Here is a 10,062-nt window from a genome sequence, read left to right as displayed (position 1 = left end):
CAGTAACAATCAACTGACAACTATGTGTATAGGATACTCAGCCCTTAGTAAGGGTGGTCCTCAGAGACTGTGGTATATAGAAGAAAAGGCAAAACAGCCTTCTGAAAAATAAATGATCAAGTGACAAATGGCTGACACAGAAGGGAAATGGCATAAGATTTCAGAGACAGGAAACATCACTGAAAATCCAGGTAGACTTCCTGGAGGGTGAGATACGAGTTGAAACTTGAAGGATACCAAAAAACAAAGAGGTGGGAAAGTGGTAAGCCTATTTAGATGGTATTTATATCCTTCCCAGAATTTTTAGGATTAGGTTTATTTTTAGGTGTGAAATATATGTGTGTGTTGTCTTTACCCAATTTTAGGTCCCACGACAGCAGAAACCACACATGATATTTATATGATTCAGCACAACAGATATTTACGGGGTGCCTACTGTATGTCAAGTACTGTACTGGGTGAGCTTTGGAGGGGAGGGAAAGGTAAAGAAGGAAAGAGAAAGAAATCAAGAGATACAACTCGGAAGTCAGCCGAGTCCCCTTTGCCTCTCAAAGATCTGGGTAAACTTGGTTTGAACCCCCCAACCTTTAACCTGGCCTGCGGAAGTCTACAGCCCTTCCCAGAGCTGGATGACATCCAAAGGGACACTTCCACCTTCTCACATCTAATCTGTTCTGCACAATGTTGAAATGAAACTCTGCCCCTTCCAGGTTTTCCCGTCAGAGGCACTCACACAAAGGTGCCTGGCTTTGATGGTCATTGCTAGAGATGTAGGGAATGAGAGGGAGGAATCAGGTCAGCTGCGCAGCCAGCTGCGCTCTCCTTTTTCCCTCTGCCCTCCCTCCTCTCCTTCCCTCACGCTCTCCATCCCAGATCGCCCCCAAGAATTGCACATTCTCCCTGTAGTACCCACAGCAAGCGGCCCCTCCTGTAACATCCGGGTCCTCAGGTCCCAACATTCCGCCTCAAGCTCTCCAACTGATTTGGCTCCAATACAGCAACCCTCCCGTTTCCTCCCCAAACACGCATGAGTCATGGACCTCCTTGATTGGTCTGGGAGTTCCCCCTTGCGGGAGCTGTATAATTTGCCTAGTTTCACAATACCTTCCCCAGATTTTCCCCCAAAATATAATATAGCAGGAATTTGTTTCGATTAAAATAAATTGACATACCTCTAAGGATGCACTGAGTACGTAACCAATTTTCTTGAGATGGCTGGAGATGTCCATTCGTGTTACACCGAGGAGGAGCCAGAAAGGAGTAATGTGTACTGAGGTACCCCAGGGGCCAGCCATCTACTGCTTTTCTCACAATCATCTTTTTAGGTGAGATGAGGTGACTTGCCAAAGGTCACACCACTCCAAAGCAGGCACTAGAATCTTCACGCAGCAATATCTGGCTTCAAATCTCCTGCTCTTTGCACTACACCACATCTCTAAAATAATAATGCTCCTTTAGGGCCATTCAAATTCTTATTATTAAAAAGAAGGGCAGTTATTTGATAGGATACAAATGAAAGACCACCCCAATGTTAGAGTCCTGGAGTCGTAGAAAGAAAATTGACTCTATGACCTTGAACAAGTGGTTTCACCTTTCTGAGCTTCGGGTTACTTATTTGTACACACGGTTTTACAGAGTTGACATCCACACTAAATTAAATTATATGTATACCTATTTAATATATATCTAAATCTAACACAGTCTAAGGGTCAGGAGAACTCCTGCTTCCTTTTACAGAATGTAAAATAGGAGTTGCCAGGTCTGATGCTCCATTTAGTTGGGCAAGTGTTTTTAATTGGGTTAACACATTACATTATTTGGGAGGGGCATTAGCTGACTTATACATGAGCAGATTAATCATTAATTCAACATCACCCGGAAGCAAACACAGTCCTTGGAGGTAAGTTGACACGGCCGTCAACTTCATAGGAAGCCCTCCTCCACAATAACTACGACTGTCTCCTAAGCAAGGTGCTTTCAGATTGTTGCTATAGCCCAGGTAGGAGGTAAGAGGCTTTAAGGTATATGAGCATTACAAAATGTGGGGAAGTTTTGGAGGCTGGTTTGGGGAGATGGATTCACTCTTCCCGGCCGCTCAACTACACCAGGTCCTACTGGCTCATGTTTCTAGGAGCACAGTCTTGGCTGTGGATCAGAACTGGGTCTTAGCTCTGCCTATTCCTAGTTGTGAGACTTTGAGTTTTAAATCTGTTTTCTCATTGTAAAATGGGGATGCTGATATTTTCTGTCTTCTAAGGTTGTTGTGAAGACTAAGGGACATAATGAACTTAAAGCACTTAGTACAGTATCTGGCACATTGTAAGCCCTAAAAAAGTTGGTTATTATTTTATTAGCAGGGACCAGGGCCTTGAAGTCCTAAGATGCAGGGCAGTAGAAGAGGAAAGGAAAGGCTCCCTGTTGCTGGAGGATCAAGTTCAATGTCACAGTAGAGCATACGAAGTCTGTCATCATCTGGCCCCAAACCTCTGTGTTACCCTTTGGTTACCTGCACACACTCTATAAAAACCTCCTTAGCTCCCTGAGGCAAGCAGGATCCATCCTTTGGTTTCACAGAGTACTTTGCATATACTTTTGTACTTTTTCTTATCGCACCTTAGTCCCACTATTCGTTTGCCTATCTATCTCCACTCTACCCAACCACATCCCACTCTGTGAATTTATGGACTCTAGGACCATAGATCATGTTTGTATTTGCATCCATTCTGTAAGTCTTGGATGGATGGATGGATGGATGGATGGATAAGGAACATGGGACAACATAGTGACTTGGTCAAGGGATTAAGACCAGGTGCCCTGGATACAGGGTAAGAGAGTCCTTGTTTGCTTCATAGATTTTAAGCCCAGGTCTGAGCACAAGTGTAGAGGACATGACATTTGCAGAATCATTTGCCTGATGGGGGTGGTTGGGCAATCTGTGTGTGTCTTTTAGGGAAGCAGGACTGGCTGGTGGCTCTTAGCAGGGCCAATATCAAGCAGAACACTTTACCAACCAGGAAGCCAAGGCAGGATGATGCCTCTAAGTTCTCCTGCCGTCTTCAAGGTTAGTATGTTAAGCAGTTAGGAGCAACGAGCCCTTCCAGGTGTGGTCAGCTGCCAGTGGGGCAAACAGTTGGCAAGGACCATCGTCCCTGTGATTATGTTCACTGTAAACAATGATGCAAGATCTAAAGATAGAAAGTGGGTATGAGATGCGGTTCCCACAGAGGACAGACCATCTGAGGATAACATTTCAAAGTACCTGGAATATAAAATATTTTAGAACATAAGGCAATATTGAGGGAGATTACACATCTTGACTTTTCAGGAATCATCCTATTTTCACTTTATTTTTTTCTTGTTGTTAAAGGCAACTGAAAATGATATTTATTGATCGATCACTTATTATGTACTTCACACTTGTTTTAAAAAAGTGATGTGCTGGCGTCAGCTCTCACTGGCACATGAGAACAGATCATGTGCATGTCTCCTCAACTCCACGTTAGATGATTTCACACTGGCACCTTAAAATCAGTCACTTCAATAGTTACACCATGGAAATTGGCAAACACCACAAATCAGGGTTTCCCACTTCCACATTCTCTGAGAGCTGTTTGTTACACATTTACCAGCACACCACTGGTTTACAATGAAAGAACCCAATTAATTCTCCTAACATTCCCATTTTACAGAGTAGAAAATTAAATTTAGACAGGGTAAATAACAAAATAATTTGCTACAAACTTTGTGGTAGCAGAGGCAGGATTCAAATTCACACCATCTGCCTCCAAAGTTGATGAACTTAATCACAATGGAGAGAACACTTCCTAATTCATTTTATGAGACCAGCATCACCCTGATACCAAAGGCAGATAAAGACATTACAAGGAAAGAAAATTACAGGTCAATAACCCTTATGGATGCAAAAATCCTCAACAAAATACTTGGAAATCAAATCCAACAGCATATTAAAAGGAATTTGGACACCATGACCAGGTGGGATTTATCTCAGGAATGCAAGAGTAGTTCAACATAAGAAAATCAATGTAATAAACTACATTAATAGAACAAAGGTAAAAAAACAAGAACAAAAACAAAAAACTATGATCATCTCAGTTGTCGCAAAAAAAAAGGCATTTGACAACATCCAACACTCTTTCATTACAAAAACACTCAGAAAACTAGGAGTAAAAGGGAACTTTTCTAACGTAATAAAGGGCATTTATGAAAAACCCACAGTAGTAAAAGACTGAAAGCTTTCCCCCCTAAGAATTGATAAAGCAGTGGCAGGGTTTGAGAGGATTGACTCCAATTTTGAAAAAAGCTCTGTGGATAAAATGCTATCAAATAGCATCACATGCTAAAGAGAAATCGTTCATCAAATGAAGAGTTGACTGATGCAGCAAACTTCATTGTTGTCTTATTTTAAGAAATTGTCCCTGCCACCCACCCTTCAGCAACCACCACCCTGATCAGTCAACAAGCATCAACATCAAGACATGACCCCTTACCCGCAAAAAGATTACAACTCACTGAAAGCTCAGGTGATGGTTAGCACTTTTTAGCAATAAAGTCTTTTCTTAATTTAGGTATATACATTGGTGTTTTTAGGTAAGGTTTTTAAAGATTTTATTTATTCGTCAGAGAGAGAGATGGAGAGAGAGAGGGAGAGCAGCACAGAGGGAGAGGCAGGCTTCCTGCTGAGCAGGGAGCCCAATGCAGGGCTCAATCCCAGGACCCTGGGATCATGACCTGAGCCAAAGGCAGACGCTTAACTGACTAAGCCACCCAGGCATCCTACATTGGTATTTTTTAAACATGCTATTGCACACTTAATAGATTACAGTATAGTGTAAACATAACTTTTATATGCACTGGGAAACCAAAAAATTCATTTGACTTGCTTTATTGTGATATTCGCTTTATTGCAGTGGTGTGAAACCAAACCCACAGTATTTCTAAGGTACGGCTATAAATGGTAAGACATCCATGTTCATGGATTGGAAGACTTAATATTGTTAAGATGGCAATACTCCCCAAAGTGATTTAGAGATTCAACACAATCTCTATCAAAATTCCAACAGCTTTTTTTGCAGAAATGGAAAAACCTAGTCTCAAATTTGTATGGGATTGCAAGGGGCCCAGAATACATAAAACAATCTTTAAAAAGTTCAAAGTTGGAGGACTCACGCCTCCTGATTTCAAAACTTACTGCAAAGCTGCAGTAATCAAAACAGTGTGATATTGGCATAAGGATAGACATATAGACCAATGGAATAGAATTGAGAATACAGATATAAACCCACACATTTATGGCCAATTGATTTTCCACAGAGGCATCAAGTTCATTCAATGAGGGAAAGATTAGTCTTTTTAGCAGAAAATGTTGGCACAACTGGATTTCCACATGCAAAAGAATGAAGTTGGACCCCTACTTCACATCATATATAAAAATTAGCTCAAAATGGAACCATAGAACTCTTAGAAGAAAATATAGGGGTAAATCTTGGTGACCCTGGATTTGGCAATGGATTCTTAGATATGACACCAAAAGTATGAGCAACAAAAGAAAAAAAAATAAATTGAACTTCATCAAAATTAAAAACTTCTGTGCATCAAAGGATATTATTAAGAAAGTGAAAAGAGGCAGCCCAACTGTCTTGGCCCAGGTAGCAGCCACCACCACAGGGCCCAGCTGAGCATCTGGGGCATGTGGTGCTCTCCCCAATCTGGTTCTTCTACAGCCTGCTCAGCTAGCCAGTATTGGGCCCCGGCCATCACCTTTAAAAGCCTGAATATCAAGTACCCACTGTGGCTCATCAATAAAGGAGAACACCGGCCATAATACCCAGTGGTTCTACTTTATCCTTCTGTGGCCTCATCGCATTCTAGGCTTCCCCATTGGCCAGCATATCTACCCGTTGATTCAAATCCACCAAAACCTAGTCATTTGCCCTATATACTCATCTCCGGCCACGACCACAAGGGCTTAGTGGATTTGGTCATCAAGGTTTTCTTCAAAGGCATCCATCCCAAGTTTTCCACTAGAGGGAAATATGTCCCAGTACCTGGAAAACAAGAAGGTTAGAGACATCACTGAGTGAATTCCAAGGCTCAAATGGGCTGCTAGTCCATCTGGGCAAAGGGAAGTTTGCCACCTGTCCAGACAAGAAATCCAACCCTGTCATCAAGATGGTGAAGTCTGTTGGTGTGACCATGGGAGGAAAGGCCATCATTCAGATGCTGCAGGTGACCCGTGACATCATGAAGGACCTGGATGAGCACCCCATGTGCCAACTGCTCTTTGCCAATTGGACCAAGAAGGACAGCCTGCTGCAGCCAAAGCTAGAGGAACTAAGGAAAGAACATTCCACTTGCTTCAAGCTCTGGTACATGGTGGAAAGGACCCCTGAAGCCTTGGACTACAGCTCGGGCTTTGTGAATAAGAGATGATCTGGGACCAGCTACCACCCTCGGAAGTGCCACCACTGCTGGTCCTGCCCATGAGCCAGTATGCCTGCCTGTCCAACCTGGACTCCATGGGCCACTCCAAAGAGTGCTGCTTCACCTTCTGTTGGCCAGGCCCTGGCAGCATGCAGAGCTGAGACATCACCACACCCTGTCTGTATCCAGTACCGCCCACAATCATTCTTTAACACTGTGGCCCAAGTTCAGCCTGGCCTACTCATGCCCTGGGTGGTTGCCCAGCTGGCCTGACCTGAGGGGCCCCCCTAGGGAGCAGAGTTCTGTTTCAGATGGGCCACAGCTGGCCACCTTCAGGACAAGTTCTTACCTGGCTCTCACTCAGCCCTGTCCCTATCCTCATGACTCCTGGTCCCTCCTTCTGTCCTTCTCCTTTCCCTCTGCCATATACACATCCTATGGGGCTGAGGCTGCCAGCACCTCGCTCCACCCACCTTTCCCTGCAGTGGACCACAGTCTGGAAATAAACATAAAGGTGTAGGCAGCCCAGAGCTGCAGGGGCCGGGGGCCACCCCAGCCATAGTCCTGGGCCTTTGCCTGCCACCCCTCACTGTCTGACTCAGAGCTACAGCTAGGCTTCAGCAGCACCTGACACTACGTGAGGACCATAACAACAAAAATTCCAGGGCGTGGGGGTGTGATTAGAGGGACGGATGCTGAGGGTGAGCCTCCCGTCCCAGGCCCCAGCCAGGCCCCAGCCAGCCAGGAGTCTGGCTCTCTGAAGTGGGAAGAGGGTGCTGGCTGAGGGCTCTGAGGGCTGGCACGTGGGCCATCTTGAAACCACAGCATTTTCCCCTAACACACCCAAACATTCAGGCAGCTTGGGAGTTCCAAACTGTCAGCTTGGCAGAGTCCTGTTTACCACAAAAAAAGAGAATTTGGACAGGGGAGGGGGAACCTGGGCTCCTGGTTGGGACCACCAACCCTAATGGCAGAGTTCTACCCCCCCCCTTGCTTGGCCCCCAGTGTGGGGGAGATTTGGGGCAGTGCCTCTTGTCTGAGAGACATTCTCTATGGCTTCCACATTGCCTTTAGACAACAGCTGTTAGCCTTTTATGTATCAGCTTTGTCAGAAGATTTTTTTATAAGCAGAAAAAAAAGTTGAAGTAAAATTTTGCTAATATTTAAAAAAAAGTGAAAAGACAACCCACAGAATGGGAAAAAATATTTGCAAATCATGTATCTGATAAGGTTTTACTATCCAAAATATGTAAGAATTCCTATAGCTCAATCTAAAACAAACAACTCAATTAAAAAATGAGTAAAGTACTTGAATAGACATTTATCCAAAGAAGATAAACAAATGCCAGTAAGTGCATTAAAAATGTTCAATATCATTAGTCATTAGGAAATACAACTCAAAACCACAGAGAGATAACACTTCATACCTACAAGGATGGCTATAAAAAGAAAATGGAAATAACAAGTGTTGGCAAGGATATGGAGAGATTGGAACCCTCATCCCCTGCTGGTGGGAATGTAAAATGGTGCTGTCCCTGTGGAAAATAGTTTGGCAGTTCCTCAGAAAGTTAAACATAGACTCACCCTATGACTGAGCCATTCCACTCCTGGTATATACTTGAAAGAATTGAAAAGGACTCAAACAGGCGCTTGTAAGCCAGTGTTCATTGCAGCTTTATTCACAATAGCCAGAAGGTGGAAACAATCCAAGTGGCCATCAACAGATAAATGGATAAACAAAATGTGGGTAGATACATACAATAGAATACGCAGCCATAAAAAGGAATGGAGTTCTGATACATGGTTACAATGTGGACAAACCTGGAAAGAAGTCAGACACAGAGGGACATATACTGTATGAAATATAGGAATATATGAAATACCTAGAATAGGCAAATTCATAGAGACAGAAAGTGCATTGGTGTTTCTCAGGGGCTGGAGGACAGGGGAATAGGAAATTTTGGCTTGATGGGTACAAAGTTTCTGTTTGGGGTGAAGGAAAATTTTGGAAATAGATCATGGTGGTTACACAACATTTTGAATAATTAAAGCCACTGACTTGTACACTTAAAAAATGGTTAAAATGGCATCTTTTGTGTTATATATTTTTCACCACAATAAAAAAAAAACTAATTAAACTGTTCTTGTCAACCCTCCACTGAATTTTCTAGCATCTTCCTATTCCCTTCCGTTGAGCCCAGTGACCTAATGTTGCCTACTTCTCTCCCAATTGCTTGAAGCCTTTTTCCTCCATGTTGACCACTTGGCAACACCTGTGGAGAAGCCTGCACCAACCAGCACTCTGCGCTGGCCGGCCACCCCTGCCCTAACAGAAACTGCTGATGCAGAACACAGGGCATTAGGGAAAGAACTTTGAAGGAAGTACAAAAATATGTTGGTATTGTAAGTCTGTATGTATAAAAAGTACACTGAATAAAAGTTCTAGAAAGCACAGGTAAACCACATTTGATAGCTCTAGAAACTTATGCAGGGAGATGAGCTTCTCCCTGGATCACGTCCCTCAGTGGTTTGGAGAACAAAGCTGTGGCATCTCAACCTCCTGAGGCAGATTGTCCCCAAGTATTAGGCCACAAAGACTGGATCTCTTTAAAAGATTTAGACCAGCCCTTATTGTGCTAATCCGTTAATGTCCTCTGTACTTATATTCTCGTTTTGTTTTTGCTAAGTTTGGCAAAATGTCTGCTTGACTACTTGGCCCTTTCACAGCTATCTTGAAGCTTCAGGGTATTTTTCTGTGGGCCAGAACTTTGTTTTATAAAGTGAGAGCTTGGAACGTAATAGTTCCCCTGTCTCTGTTCTATCCCACAAGTCTCCCATCAGATCAAGGGAAAGAGGGAACTCCAATTTATTTTTTGCTTCAGAGGCCTAGACGCATCTTTTATGTACATTTGTAATAAATCAGGTTTTTTTTTTTTTTTTTAAAGATTTTATTTATTTATTTGCGAGAGAGAGAACGAGAGACAGAGAGCATGAGAGGGGGAGGGTCAGAGGGAGAAGCAGACTCCCCGCCGAGCAGGGAGTCCAATGCGGGACTCGATCCCGGGACTCCAGGATCATGACCTGAGCCGAAGGCAGTTGCTTAACCAACTGAGCCACCCAGGCGCCCATAAATCAGGTTTTTAAATCTACTGAGTATAAAATCATGTACAATGGTGGTTAAGAGCTGAGGCACTGGAGTCCTCAGATGTTCAACACTGGCTCTGCCCCTACAGTGTGCCTTGGACAACTATGCCTTCCACCCCTGTGAGCAGTGATTGTCTCATCTGCCCAGTGGAGGGTAATAACACCTACCTCAGAGGATTACGGTGAGGTCTAAATGAGGGAAAGTACGAGAGGGACCTCACACAGCTGCCAATATAGACTCGGGGCTCAAAAGGGTTAACTCTTTAGTTTGTTGTAGAACATCCATGGAAGCCCACAGGCCTCCTCCATGAAATTGTCCCCAATGAACAGGCCCCAATCTCTCCTTTCTCTACATTCCGAAAACACTTCATGAAAATACAATCGATGCTGTAGCCATGTACCCAAACTTTGGCCTAAATCGGGTGCCTGGGTGGCTCAGTCGGTTAAGCGTCTACTTTGGGCTCAGGTCATGATCCC

At 43.7% G+C, this 10,062-nt stretch overlaps 1 pseudogene; it reads left to right on the top strand.

The window, feature by feature from the left end:
• The first annotated feature begins 5,578 nt into the window (after positions 1-5,578).
• Positions 5,579-7,581, top strand: LOC116646440 (annotated as a pseudogene).
• Positions 7,582-10,062: the final 2,481 nt, after the last annotated feature.

This window comes from Phoca vitulina, unplaced genomic scaffold, assembly GCF_004348235.1.
Source record: "Phoca vitulina isolate PV1807 unplaced genomic scaffold, GSC_HSeal_1.0 scaffold2, whole genome shotgun sequence".
NCBI lineage: Eukaryota > Metazoa > Chordata > Mammalia > Carnivora > Phocidae > Phoca > Phoca vitulina.
This window is presented reverse-complemented; position numbering and strand designations above follow the sequence as displayed.